Source organism: Pinus tabuliformis, chromosome 8, assembly GCF_031772625.1.
Source record: "Pinus tabuliformis cultivar Carrire ecotype Pingquan chromosome 8, CPIR1, whole genome shotgun sequence".
Taxonomy (NCBI): domain Eukaryota; kingdom Viridiplantae; phylum Streptophyta; class Pinopsida; order Pinales; family Pinaceae; genus Pinus; species Pinus tabuliformis.
The window spans coordinates 1,652,925,545-1,652,941,089 of NC_142294.1; the positions used below are offsets into that span (position 1 = coordinate 1,652,925,545).

At 38.1% G+C, this 15,545-nt stretch overlaps 1 pseudogene; it reads left to right on the forward strand.

Annotated features, from left to right (window-relative positions):
* Positions 1-15,545, forward strand: part of LOC149242521 (ABC transporter F family member 3-like) — a 93,600-nt pseudogene that overhangs the window by 25,420 nt on the left and 52,635 nt on the right.

A 15,545-nucleotide genomic window follows, 5' to 3' on the forward strand; every position in this document is an offset into this window, starting at 1 on the left:
AAAGTCACATGTGGACCAAAGAGTCTAATAGTAGTTCAAGAGTCATTTAGGAAAAGTCCAAAAGTCTTATAGAAGTTCAAATCTCACATTGGAAGTCTAAGAGGCATAAGGGTAGTTCAAGAGTCATGGGGACATGAAAGGTCATTTCTCTTGTTATAAAAGAAACCTCATAACTCAAGCAAAGGGATTTTGGAGGCTTAGGCTTTGGAGAGCTGGCTTTGGATTCTCCAACTTGACATAGGAGAGAAGATCATTCCTTGGAGAGTCAAGAAGTGACATAAAGCTCCACTATTGGAACTAGTTCCCACCATTGTAACTGTGTATTTGGATCTTTCACTTCATAATTGAAGCTCAATGAGCAAACAAATTTTCATGCATGTATCATGAATGTAGTAAAATATTCTTTATATGTTTGTGGTATGTGTTTTGTTCACATGTACTAAGGAAATTGAACTACTTCATCAAATTTGGTACTTATCTTGTTGAATGTGTTAATTATATGTTTGAATGATTGTTGTGTATATGTGAACTATTTTGTTATATAACTAATGATTCTTTCCTCGCTCTCATGTGTCTCTTCTAGGATAGTACTATTACTTTCTTCGTAGAGACTCCCTTTTGTCTCTCGTCACGAAGGTATCCCTTTACACATTGTAATTGGTGCTTCACAGTTTCAACTTACTTACTGATTTCAAAGGTTATGTGTTAATATCTTATGTTACCCATTGTAGGAAAGCCGAACCTTAAATTTATGGTGGCCAAGCTGATACTCCGTGTTATAGGCCATTTTTTCACATCTGGTCAATAGGCCTGCAAACTAGATCAATCCACTTTCATGAACACCTTGTCATCATCCCTACACAAATACCTAATCATGTTTCTTCCAAATGCCTGATTTCTTGGTTCTAACTTCCTCAAATCAGTACTTGTAAGGCCCAATGCACCCTGTCCTTTTAGGGACCTGCGTTCAGTAGAAGATTGCTTAGTTCTACACTAACACTAATCAATAATAGGTTTTCCCTTGTTGGGGGTGCTATGATTCTGGAAATTCAGAAAAAATTAAAAATAATCCCAAAGCTCCCTCTTCCAGAAGCTTCCAGGAGTTGTTTCAACCATTTACCTTGGATAAGAACTTTGAATCCTATCTGATCCTACCTTGGATATTTCACCTCTTATCCCTTCATCTCATCCTCCCATTGAGAGTGGATCACAAGCCTAGATTGGTAAATGGATAATAACTCCTAAACTACCATACTCTCCTATAAATTTACAACCATCTACAACATCAAGGTTGGCTTTTGGATACTAATCATACCCTCATGTTGTTTCCTTGAATCTAAGAGAGTAATCATCTTAATTCATTAGGGTGATATTGAGGTGTGTTTTGTGACAAGGAAGGACAATTAAACTTGGGGAGATTTCTACAAGATCAGCTACTATTCTTGGTTGTAAACTCTCTCCTATTCATATAAATACAAATAGTATACCGTTTTCCTATATGTGTTATGTTACATTTACATTCATATATTTCAATGCTTTTTTGATCCATTGAATAGAGTAATTGGATAACGCTACATAGATGTTGTAGAACTTTGGCTTGTGTTGATTGTATATGTAGGTTCTAATTATACAAATCTGACATAGGATTGGAGCTTACAAGTCGAGAGGAGAGAAGATCATGTGACAAATCCCAAGTAAGCCTCTTTCCATTCTCCAATTTCTCTAAGGGGAACTTTATATTCTTTGCTTTTTGTTGTTCTATACTAGTCCAATAGGTCTAGGGAAGATACTTTTGTCCATAGTCATAAATTCTGGATAACACTTCAAATGGGGCTCCTACTCCAAATGATGTGAGGTTTAATTGGGACTTCACATCAGGGAGATGCGTTGTATGTTGGCAATATCCAATGCCATCAACATTATGGCACTAGAAGGAAGGCTAAATGACAAGTTGTTCCCATTGAATATGTGTTAAATCTCTTATCTTAAATGGCTCATTCCCAGATCATAATCCTAGTTTTTTTTCTAGCTTATCTCCTAGTAAATTTTTCATCTTTGTGAAACAGTTTCATGACTTGTATTAATTCAGGTTTAATGGCAAGGGTGGTACACTTATAGCCAAACATATATCCATTTTTCTTGGTTTGTATAAATCTCATGAAATCAATGATGAAGATGTTTTTTGTATACTATTCACCCTCACCCTTTAAGGTTGAGCTAATTGATGGTGTCATACCTTTCCAACTGCTTCTATTCATTCATTTGATCAATTTTTCATGGATATTCATCAAGCCTCTGATAAATACAATTACCGATATGTTCTTAAAATAATTAATCAACTAATAATGAAGCTTAATGAATCAATTGAGGATTTTTATAATAGATTCCTTCACCTTTGTTATGAGTTTCTCAGAGAAGATACAAATTAGGATTTATTAAAAAAAAAGTTTGAATGTTTGGTTCAAATCTCTTTACATGGTGAGTCTCAAACCCCTAATGTTTCTACTTTTCCAACTTTTTTAAACCATGAGACACATATAATTTTAGAGGAGGAATATACTACCCATTAATTTTTTGTCCTCCTTTTCTTATGCTTTATGTTGAACCTATTCAAATAAAAAAATCTAAAAATAAAATCATAAATTCATCCATTCAACCTTCATCTACTTCCCATAATTTAGATTCGATGGAGGAAATCTTGGAATGGTTTATGGAGCTCAGGGTGAAGACAAATCCCTTAACTTTTCAAGACAATATTAACACTCATAACTTTAGTCTTGAATCTGATTGGGTTAAGCGTATGATCTCTTCAAGAGATGTTTATCCTACTATGTTATCCCATTCACATAGTCCCTTTGCCCCTTGATCTGCTTGATCAATCTCTTCCAAATCTAAACAATGATTAGGTGCAAGGTAGTCACAATTCATAGGTATAGGAACATGAAGGTGAAGATTCTTTTGATCTTTCTTATTTGTTTCAAAGTCCTTTATGCCAAGGTAATTTTCCTTCATTCTCAATTGATTATGAATCTACTAATCTTGACAGTCAATCAAATGAACTTAATCTCCCTAATCCAACTAAAGTCTTGGGAAACCTCCATTCTAATGATGATGAATCTATTGATGTATATGGTCAGGTATGCCCAAATTCACCTACTGATATTTCAGTTCCTCAGGAAGATTTTGATTTGAAAGATTTAGATTTAGAATCCAATTTAGTTGAAGAAGATGTTCTTATGAAAAATTCCTCTTCAACTCATTATCTGTTGTTCTCTGTTGTTTCTAATGCATTAACTTGTGAAGAAGATACTCCTTTCTCTTCAAGTTCATCATCTAATGAGTTGTATTTTGAATTGAAACAAAGTGGTGAGGTTATCCATGATGAATAAAAACAATTAAATCAAGTATCCATTCCATTCCCTATCATATCCAGTCTTGCATGAAGAAAATTCTTCAATTTAGGTTACTCATGAGATTTGTCTAAGTCTATCCATACTTACATCTACATTTTGACTTGATTAATCTGTTTTTTAGAGTGCACAGTCCAATAAAATTAGTGATGTAGGTGGATACCATCATGATAGTAGTGATATTTTTTCAATTACCAATAGTAGTTGTCCACACACCATGCGTGATTTGATCCAATTTTCAAAATGTGATTCTACAATCCTTGAAAGTTTAGAGACTTATCAGGAAGTTGAGGCACTTCAAATTCCCTTGATGGTTATGTCAGGTTCATACAAATCTGGTAGGATACTCGAACTAAGTCATATCTAGATTTTCTCGTAATTTCTTTTCTTTTCATGGTTTTGCTGAATGCAAATTCCTTCTTGAAAACCTTCGGTATTTTAGATATCTCTTTTAAATTTCAAGATTCAATTTATAATCTGATTGAATATTTTTTAAAATTGATTTCTCGTCATTCAAATCTATTGTATCAAACTTGGTTTTGGAGTGTATATATTCGTGGATGTGTAGTGCTATGAAGTTGATTATTTCAAAGATTATCATTGGCCAAAAGATTCATACCTATCAGATTGTTTGGAAAATAATAAGCTCCTAGTTTTTCTTGTGAATCTTCTAATGCTAATAATTTTCTTCATGAAATTAGATACCCTCTTTAGCTTCGGCGAATGCTTGTGTTAGTTGGTTAATCAAGTTCCCATTTTTCATCCATTACATCTTGACTAGTTTTATGCATTTTTTATACTGACATTTCTTTTTAATTCCTTCGATGATTATGATGTTGAATCAGTTTATTACCAGTCATAATGAAATAGTTGGCCACATTCAGCATGCAAGGAAGATAATTATATTATTCAAATCATTTGCAAAGATGTTCAAACCGTTCTATCTTTATTGTCCACTAACTGAGAATATTATGCCTTAATCAGTCCAGCTGATCATAGTTCTTATCTAAATAATTGTCATTCAATTCATTATTTTCCCACCAGAGTATCTGAAAATAATCATTTCACATGATGTGATATTTATGGTTTATCTTCTCACTATTCAGATACTTGTCAAGCAGTTGAGGCACTTCAACCTTTGTTGATGGTTATGTCAGGTCCTCACTATCTTGACAAGCCTTTTGAATATGATTGGATTCATTTTCCTTTGCAAGATTCTCATCCTGTTTCCATGTCATTAATTGAAAAATTATCTTCTCAAGGTTTTCAGGGTTTTTAAGAGGATTTTTTTTGAATTTCATGATCCAATTTATGATTGGTTGGAAGCATATTACTTAGCAAGCCCATTTTCCAGAAGTAAGTTTCAAAGGTTTGTTTGATTGTGGTTTCAATTGAAAAGGTAAGGTGGAAAGTTGGTTAAGGTTAGTTGTTATTGCACATCTTTATACATGTAGAAAAGACCTTATATCATATGTGCAAGATATTCAAATTCTTATATTTTCTTTTTTCACATTATTATATATTGGTTTTAGTTGCTCTTATCTTTGTGTTTGCAGGTCGAGAGAAGTTATGGTGGTTACACTAGAAATATCATTACACTTAACCTTGAACTTATAGTCAGTTAGGTTAGGAGTAGGCTTAATTGCATTCTAGTTCCATTTTGCATTCATCCCACACTTGCTCTCCTTTAGCATTTCCTTTGTTTTTTTATTTTCTATTTTGTTTGTTGCTTTTTAGTTCATTCCTCTATTTTCTTTGTTATTTTGGTCTTGTTTCATTTTTCTATCATGTCTTTTATTTCGCATTTTTTTAATAAGACTTTGCATGAAATATGCTCATTTTGACTCAAAGGGCAATGTGGCAAAGCTTTGAAAGGAATTTGTGACGACAAACAATGCTTGGATAATATGTTACTTCTTCTCTATTTGGGCTTACATATCTTTAAAGTCAATGATGTCTAAATGGAAAATATGATTCATTCTAGATAGAAATCCATTGTTCAAACTAAGAAGCCCATATCTTTATTAGGATATTTATTCCTTACTCAACCTTTTATTGAATGGTGTTTCCACTTGTCGAGTCAATTAAGTAGAGAAGGAAAAGGAGAAAATTTAAACAAGCATATTAACTTCAGTTGTCTTTAAAATACCTAAACAAGGAACAAACTCTCTTTCCATTAAATAAGTCGGGATCCCTCTTCCACCTGTGCTACAAATACTTAATAAAATATTCAATCATATCACTAAGAAAATTAAATAAAGGGTGAATAAGAGAAATGTTTCTTGCACATATAGGTGAAGCAAGCAACTTCATCAGGGTACTAAATAGGCCTGTTGGTAGTGAAGTGATGCTTGTGTTTCCCTGAGGTGACTTTGTTGGGGTATTGTTGTGGGGAAAAATGCCTATGCAAGACGATCCTATCCACCTAAGGTGTGACAGTGCCTTAGCAACAAACAGAAACAACTATTCTAGTATTCTTCCTTTATGAATTAAGAATGAAGAGAGATGGATGGACTAACCGGTGTCTTCCATTTGTCCCTCGATCCGGTTTCTCTTCTCTTTGAGAGTTCCCAGCTACTTGCCTTCTCGCTCGCCCAGCTTCAACAGGTTCCTGCAAGATCACAAGAAGAGAACACTACACAAAGACATAGATTCATATTCATAACTAGTTCAGGATTAGAAATAAACTAAACATACTAATGCAATCATACATCAAAGATACATCAGTATATAGGAGAAACCAAGATAGCTTTATTGATGAATAACAAGGTTCAGGAGGAGATACAACCAAGAGAGTTCCAATCCAGCATCTACCTCCCAGCGAATGAAATCCTTTCTTCACCTCCCTTCAAAGCATTAAGCACCCAATGATTCCAATCTCAAAACAACAAAAATTCTTTGCAATAACAAAATTCCAGCCTCCTGGATCTCATGGAGGAGAGATCCATATATAGATGTTTGGAGAGAGGATGAGTCAGCTTGAGATCTGACTAGTTTCCTCTCCCTCTGTCAGTTCTTGCTTCCACTTGGAGACTAAGAGCCTCTTACTCATCACTTAGTCGAACTCATCAAGGCAAGTGTCATGGAGGAAGATTCTGGAAGCTTCCACAGTCTTTACACCTCGCACAAAGGACCCTGCCATTTGTCATTTCCCGCTCAGCGCACCCTGGTAGTGCTTCCACCTGCGTTGCAATGCAACCAGCCAGTGTAGCCTCTGCATTTCAACACAGGCAGCTAGTGGAGCCTCTGAATTGATCCTGAATTGACTTGTTTTTGAGCAGTTTCTGGTGGAGAACTTCTGTGAATTGCTGTGTTTTGTTAGCCTTGTTCCTCTAGGGGTAGGAACAACATGTTTAGGGACTTTGGATCCCTTGGATTATGGACATTTCATGCTTATAGCTGTAAGGCACAAAAATGTCTATAACAGTTGCCCCCTAAAGTATGAGGCCGTTTATCGGGTGAAATGCTTTATTAGGAGGATCCGAAGTTCTTTCAATGCTGGGAGGAGACCTGTAATACAATACAATACAATACATTATTTTCATACTTTTTCACGATCTAGCTGAGGCGGGCATTCCCATGCTCAGCTTTATAAATTCATTTTCATGTACATATAACAGACAAACGACTGATGATAGACTGATGATTCTGATAGAGCCATCATCCTTTTGGAAGGATGATTATCTGTGCTGTAAAGCTGTACATTTCTATGTCTTTATTTTCTGAATATATATCACAGCCCGGATGGATGAAACTAGATTTGGGGTCTTCAATCTCGTCCAATCTTCACTCTAAGTACAAGTCCATCAATGTGAGAATTGCTCTGAAGTCGAACATGGAAAGACATCACTTGATTACCAGTCAATGATGTAAACTGTTAACAAGCGCGAGAGGAATCACCGATAATGAAGATGACCCTCAAGGTACTGTAGTACAATTCACGCGGTGTGAATAGAGGACTTGGCGTCGAACACCACGCAAAATCTTTCGGTCGAAGGTCATTGATGTGTACCTGTCGCCGGAAGTGAGAAACTTGCCATTGAGGCATGCAAGCTTCAAAGTACTGAAGGGGGTGTTCCTAGATCAACTTCTTGGATAATGAGCTGATGTCGACAAGAAGTGATCTGTCAAAGGAGGGCCTTAATGAATCCCACATCAATGACACGGAACGAAGCTAATGATTTTGATGGAGGTGAAAACGATCTGATGACATATGATTCAGGGTGGCGGTCATGAAAGAGTATAATGTATGGTAGTGGATGGGACACAGGTGACTTCTCTGAACGACTTCTCTTGAACATATGGTGACACTTATGCGATGGATCGGTAGCATTACCCCAAATATGGATGGTATGGCGAGACCATGGTGATGTGACCGGTGAATGAAACAACCCAACCCGACTGTGGTACGGAGGAAAAGTGTCATGTTCAAGAGCGACTTGCTACCATCAAAGTTTTCTTGAGTTTCTCCCAATTTTTCCCCAGTCATTGCTGACCAGTACCTCTTTATTTTTGTCAAGCTTGAGGAGGATAACATATGCTTGTTCTATAACTTGCCCTTCGGGCAAGTCCATCGCTATGTTTTAACGAGCCTAGTGGTAGTGAAACTCGTTCTCGTCTAAAGACAAGTTTGTCGCTATTTCATGCATTTAACGAGTCTAACGACAAGGATAACTCGGTCCTTTTCATCTTTAGAGAGTCTGAAAAGGTACATAAAGTTAACTCCAAAAGTCCTTTTTCGTCATCTAATCCCTTAAGTCCGAAAAAGTATAAAACAATACAGAAGGGATGAATTTTCGATATCTTTAACGAGCCAAAAAACAAGCGCTCGATCTTTTTGTGCAATAATCCCTCAGGTCCAAAAAGATTAAAATCTAGAGGAGGGATAGCTCTTCCGGTCACTTTATCGAGCTGGAAGGCCAAAACTCGGCAATCTTTTCATATTTCACGAGTCAGATGAAAAGAGCTTAAATAAGACTCGTCTTTTGAGGAACGAGTGATAAAAAGGGTAGCAGCTGATTCCAGGGAAGGATTGGAATTTCCAAATCACGGCAGTGTCACAAGGATGGGTAGTGAAATCACTCTTCGTAGCTGTTCCTCAAAATGGGTAAATAATCATATGGAGGTGAATGATCGGCCAATGGAAAAGTGGAGGTGATGGGCAAACACGACCAAGGCTTTAATGGCTGATGATATTACATTCATGGTGGTTATTTACCGGAATAGTTCTTTTTTTAACGAGCTTAAACGCAGGTGGAAACATTTGATCGATCTTATGTTTATTTTTTAACGAGCATGAACTATGCACTAAAACTGCTCGGATCTTGCGTTTATTTTTTAACGAGCATGAACTGTGTGCTAAAACTGCTCGATTAATCCAGTCATGTGATAAGAATGTCTCATGTAAGATGCCATTTTTTATGGAGCTTGCGCCTTACCAAAGCTATGCCCCACATCCTTTCGTTATGCAAGTTCGAAAACGACTAATCCTACGAGTTTAAAGGGTTAGACCTACAGGTTAAAAGGGAGGACCTAAAAATTTAAAAAATAAATAGTCGCCCCTTGCTTGCACTCCAAAAGGTTTGCATGCCCCCAGGCATAAAGTACGATTTCAAGGTTACCCCTTCTTAGTCCAATAAAACATTTGTTTTACCGGGAGAGGCCTACCTCTTTCAGGTTACCCAAAGATTGTTTCATCAATGCAGCGAACAAAACACTTCTTCGGCGGTGTCTACCGAGATAGAAAAAGGTGAGAGACTCCATCTGTCAACTCACATAACTTTGAAAAAAGAATCTTATTCTAGAATAACCCCTCTTCCAAGACGGACGGGGTACAGACTAGTCATATTCTCCCGCGGAAACCTACCCTATACCCAAAGTTTTCCTACCGAAGCAGACCAGGACGCATGCCCCCTGGGTTCCAGTCATATCCCTCCAAATTACTCGCGCTCATCGGGAGGACGGACCGTGGGTTGAGACATTTCTTGCGTGAAGAGACCATTTAGGGATGGTATATGACTATTTGCGATGCGTGATCCGGGAAATGAAAGCTGGTCTACGAGCTTGACCACTCTTCCTTCGTGCGGAAAACACATTACTCTAAAGAGTGAGGAGACGATGGCTCCCATGCAATATATATAGTCTCATCCAAGGAGTAGGTTATAATCCAAGGGTCTTTGAACAACCATCACGTTCATTTGAATGGTCTTCCCTTTCAATGTGATAGGCACATTGGGGAGGATCCCTAAAGGTCGATGGTTCCTTTATCAAAGCCTGTCAGATTTCTCATTTCAGGCAAAAGCGCTGGCGAACCAAGCAATTTCCAAGCAATAGAGGAAAGGATACTCACAGATGCCCCCTCGTCAATGATGGTGCCAGCCATTACCATTTTGTATATTTGAACGATAATTCTGAATGGTATGCTTGCTGGCAACCGGGGTCTGCCTAGTTGGTTCCAATCGAAGGATACAACTAGGTTTCTTGGTGGTGGGACTGAATATACGGCCAGGTATGACTCTGACGAAGTTCCTTCCTGCGATAAAGGAATGGGAAAATTGCCCCCTTGTTCGTCGGAGTCTGTGTTGATGAAGAGAATTTGGACGGTGTCGTCTTTATTCTCTTCTGTGACGGTATCATTCGAAGATAGAACCTCTGAAGGCAAGACCGGGTCAACTGCCGCCTCGACCTTTTGACTTTCGTCAGGTATGGATTCGGATGGTTCATTCTCAATGATAGGTGCTTCGGCTGACCACTTGAGCGGGCCAGACAGGTTCTCAACTGGTGAAGGACTTGGCAGGAGTTTTTGATATCCAGGAGGAAGTCGCGCTGGTAAAACCAGGCGATCTTCCAAAACTTTTTTAGCCTCGTCTAAGAAGGGACAACGGTGGATGGCATGGTCGCCTTCACACAGTTTGCAGGGAAATCTAGCTTTCCCTCTCTGTCCTGTGGCTTCACTTTCACTAGTTGACGGTGTGCTGTCAACATGGCTATCAGAGGTTGACGCCACCGAATTGTGCAATTGGGGAGACCAGGCCCCTTAGTATCCGCGGGATGCAAGGACAATCTCTGTGAAAGTGGTCTCCCTTGCATATGACACATGGCGATTTAGGCCTGGTCAGTGCAGTGTGTGGATTTTCATTAGACGCCATTAGCTTGCCCCGAGTCGCTTTTGGCTCCTTCTTCTTCTTCTCTTTCTTCTTCTTTTCCTTCTTCTCCTTAGGAGCTTGGCTTTTAGCTTTGCCAGCTCCATCACGTGAAGAGGAAGGAGGAGAAGAAGAGTTAGAGGAAGTGAAAGGCTGGTGGGCAGCTCTGGACTGGTCTAACTGCTGATTCGATTATTCAGGAGTAGTGGTGTTTTGAACAACATTAGTTGAGAAGAGCCAGACAGGCAAGCCAATTGTCAGTCCTGGAAGCGACAATGTGGCCATATGGGGTGCTCCAACATCTCCCCAAGAGGAGAAGGGACTAGGATTTCCACCAAGGGGAATTCATTGGTTGGAGGGCTCCATTTTCTCAACCGAAAGATCAACGCGGGAATAAGGGTGATTTATTATTCCGTTAAAATAAATTTTAATGACGCTTTAGACACAACTTGTTTTTTCAATTTTAAAGAGTCGAGAAAAAAAAAATATGACTCTAGTCGCCTTCGATGTTTTAATGAGCCCGAAGTGACAAATGCTCGGATGGACTTTTTCTGTTATAGAGTCTGAAAAAGGCCAAAAGAAACTGCTCTGGAGATCTAGGTAGAGGGTGTGCCAAACCAATCACAAAACTGCAGAATACGTTTTACGGTACGACAGTCAATCTTCCCGAATGCTGTGTTCGGTGCATTGCGATCAGTAGGGCGGTCGACACGACTTCCTAAGGATAAAGGTTTTAAGCCTATAGGGGTCTCCCAATATATACGCGACGGTACGTGGGAGCACAATCCGTACTGGCACTTTTGGTCCCTCAGGAGGAATCACCCAACCATCAGCGAGGCCAACAGATACCAGGTTTTACGACGCCGGAACACGTCTCTAGCCTAGACCTCTATGTTGTGCGTTATGTTACAAAGCGTTATTAAGTTCATTTAGTTTATTTTATGTTGATATTTCTTAGAAGTTTGCCTTTTGAGGTTCACCACGAGATGTAGATACAACTCCTAAATGCAATCTAAAAGATGATAAACAAATTTTATCTCTTTTTCAACAATGAAAATCCTAGCTACAAAGGGAAAAGAAATACACCATCTTTTCTCAAAGAGCAATCAACACACTCTAAATGCACTTTTCCTAAATCAAGCATGCAAACTATCAAGATGCAAATGCACAATGCAAGTGTTTGTTTTCCGCTCTCTTAATATTGATGCCTAAAAAGAAAGCTTTTTGTACAACTTTGAATTTGCTTTTAAATGACAAATACAAACAAGTTTACTTTTTCGAAATCAGAAAGGGTAGAAGAGAATACAACACTTTATGACTTTCGAAATGAACACTTGTTTCGACACTTAAAAGAGACAAACTCAAACCAAAAGCAAAAGTAAACGTATAATCAACTGTAAACAACCAATGAACTCTCTGCTAAGATCACAATCAACAGATCTGAATCAAGGGGTACAGGATGACTATTTCACTCTTGCAAAGGAAAACTGTAAATGATGCCACAAACACATAAAAACACTCACAGTCTTTTTGTACAAAAGGAAGCGGAATTTAAGCAGAGAAAAGGAGTTATCAGACAGGTACCTATGTTGGTTACAGGCTGTAGAAATCAGAGATCAAAACAAGGCAAAACAGAGCAGAGAACCCCAGCTGCACAAGGCCTAAGCTGGATCAGCGCACCCCCAACACAAAGGTTTTGACATTCAGCGCAGGTAGCCTTCACGGGACCTGCGTTGAAATGCAGAACCTCTTCATAGAGTCCGCGCTGAAGTAGAAACGAGAGTTCTTCTCTGGGTTCTGGGTCACGGTTTGCTGATTAATCTACGGTTTCAGGCCAAATAAAAGCAACAAGCAAGGTACAATCAAAGGGATGATTTGAAGGAGGGCTAAGATCTATCAAAAAGGATCATCAAATCATTTGTGAGTCCATTGTTCAGATCATAGACAAATCCAGTGATTGGATCAAAGCAACAGCTATCTACTTTGCATCTAAAAATAGCAGATGCAGTTCGATTGCTACTCTTGAGTCTATGAAACAAACAATGATAGAGACACAAATAAAATGACTAAACAGATCTCCCCAGTATGGTCGCCAATTTTTTGTGGGGAAAAATTCCTATGCAGGACGATCCTATCCACCTAAGGTGTGACAGTGCCTTAGCAACAAACATAAACAGCTATTCTAGTATTCTTCCTTTATGAATTAAGAATGAAGAGAGATGGATGGACTAACCGGTGTCTTCCGTTTGTCCCTCGATCCGGTTTCTCTTCTCTTTGAGAGTTCCCAGCTACTTGCCTTCTCGCTCGCCCAGCTTCAACAGGTTCCTGCAAGATCACAAGAAGATAACACTACACAAAGACATAGATTCATATTCATAACTAGTTCAGGATTAGAAATAAACTAAACATACTAACGCAATCATACATCAAAGATACATCAGTATATAGGAGAAACCAAGATAGCTTTATTGATGAATAACAAGGTTCAGGAGGAGATACAACCAAGAGAGTTCCAATCCAGCATCTACCTCCCAGCGAATGAAATCCTTTCTTCACCTCCCTTCAAAGCATTAAGCACCCAATGATTCCAATCTCAAACCAACAACAATTCTTTGCAATAACAAAATTCCAGCCTCCTGGATCTCATAGAGGAGAGATCCATATATAGATGTTTGGAGAGAGGATGAGTCAGCTTGAGATCTGACTAGTGTCCTCTCCCTCTGTCAGTTCTTGCTTCCACTTGGAGACTAAGAGCCTCTTACTCATCACTTAGTCGAACTCATCAAGGCAAGTGTCATGGAGGAAGATTCTGGAAGCTTCCACAGTCTTTACACCTCGCACAAAGGACCCTGCCATTTGTCATTTCCCGCTCAGCGCACCCTGGTAGTGCTTCCACCTGCGTTGCAATGCAACCAGCCAGTGTAGCCTCTGCATTTCAACGCAGGCAGCTAGTGGAGCCTCTGAATTGATCCTGAATTGACTTGTTTTTGAGCAGTTTCTGGTGGAGAACTTCTGTGAATTGCTGTGGTTTGTTAGCCTTGTTCCTCTAGGGGTAGGAACAACATGTTTAGGGACTTTGGATCCCTTGGATTATGGACATTTCATGCTTATAGCTGTAAGGCACAAAAATGTCTATAACAAGTATTCAATCAGATTACTAGCAGTGGAGAAACACTATGGAATGTGCTTAACTCTGATTATAAACAACTCGATATACTTATTATCCTTCTCCCCTATCGAAATAATTGAGGCATGACTAGTCTTATGTTGATGTGTTTCAAAGAGAATATATCTTTAAGTGGGATAAGTAGTAAGGTTGACATAACCTACATGGAAAATCAATACTTCCTGAAAGATTGAGACCTTGTACTTAAACATAAAACCTGAACATAGAAGTTGGAGTTCTACAAGTGTGTCGCTAAGTGTTGATGCTACAATCAACACCCTCCAAAATTTTTCCTACATTTAAGTTTTGGAGCATATGAGGATCTTATGATTTTTCATCCCATACCCGCTTCATGGTCAATTGATTTTCTACTAAGTGTTTAAGTCTTCTTCCCAGTTTCTAATTGTCAAAGCCACTTGCTCACACATGCTCATTCGTTGTTGAATTCATAAATGAAAATTCTTCATGCAAGCTTGAATAGGCATAATTCAGTCCCTCAAGAGAATTCCTGTGTAGTGTTCAACCCATTCCAACAGTCAGTGTGCCACACCACTCGAAAATCCCTCTCACTTTATTTGTGATTTTACTTCTATTTCTTTGAGTTTTCTCAATTGTCGCTTTTGTGCACCTTTGTGTTCACAAGTGTCACTTTCACTTTCGTGACTATCGCTTTTTCTTTCTTTCACTTTAGCAAGTGTCTTCATCATGTTATCTTCACTATGTTATGTGTATGCTTCACATTTTTAGCTTTTTTCAAGTGTCGTTTTCACTTTTTCTTTTTGTTGCAAGTGTAGCTCTTAACTCTTATAACTCCTATATGTGTCACACATTTGCACATCACTAGAGGTATCTCTAGCACACTCTACATCGAATGATCCTATATACCATTATAATATATGCTATAGACATTCTTATAGCTTAGAAAACTTTTTGGTCACATTCAACACTTTTCTTGCAACGTGTGTTATAAGTGTCGCAATATGTCGTCTTAACTATCACACTTAGAAATAAGTGTCACTTTGCTATCATTTCAAGGTGTGATTGTTGTTCATGAGTCTTGTGCATTCCCCTAGCTTGTATTGATGGCATTCATGTGTGTGATCCATGTTTAAGCCTTTTTCAGATGCTTTTCTGTTACAAATATAAATTACATAAATTAAAATGAATATAAATAATGTGAATACTAAATAATCAAATATTGATTATGTTAAATAATCATTAAGTTAAGTGAAAAGGAATGTACAAAAGACATTCTCAGTCATGAAAGGATACCTACCTAGGTATATATGTGGTAACATTTCTCAACTTGTACATTTTATATATATTAATAAATTATTATTACAAATACCTTTATGTATTTTTACAATTAAAGTCGACAAGTTATAAGTTTTTTTGCTTCAGTGGTATCAGAGCCATGTGCGACTTTGAACATTATCCGCCACACAATATAACCATGTGAATCTTTGAACGTTGTTTGCTGCACAATATTCCATTACATTTACATCCTGAATTCATTGAGAAGTTTAGTAAAATTCAAGAAAAGGTTCAACAATGGGAGAAGTCATATGCAGAAGTTAAGGCATGTATAAAGGAAATCAATAATAAGGAAGATGATAGTGACAATGAAGAAATGAAATAAGGTGAAGCAAAAGAGGAAGATTTTGATCAAAATGATGATAATAAGGATGAAGATGAGGTGGATGAGGACTATCTTGAGAAGCAAGAAGATGAAAAATATCATAACAACGAGGAAGATGTTGAAGAAGACATTGATGGTGATAAAGAGGAAAATGTTGTAGAAGAACCTAAAGAAGAAAGTGATCATTG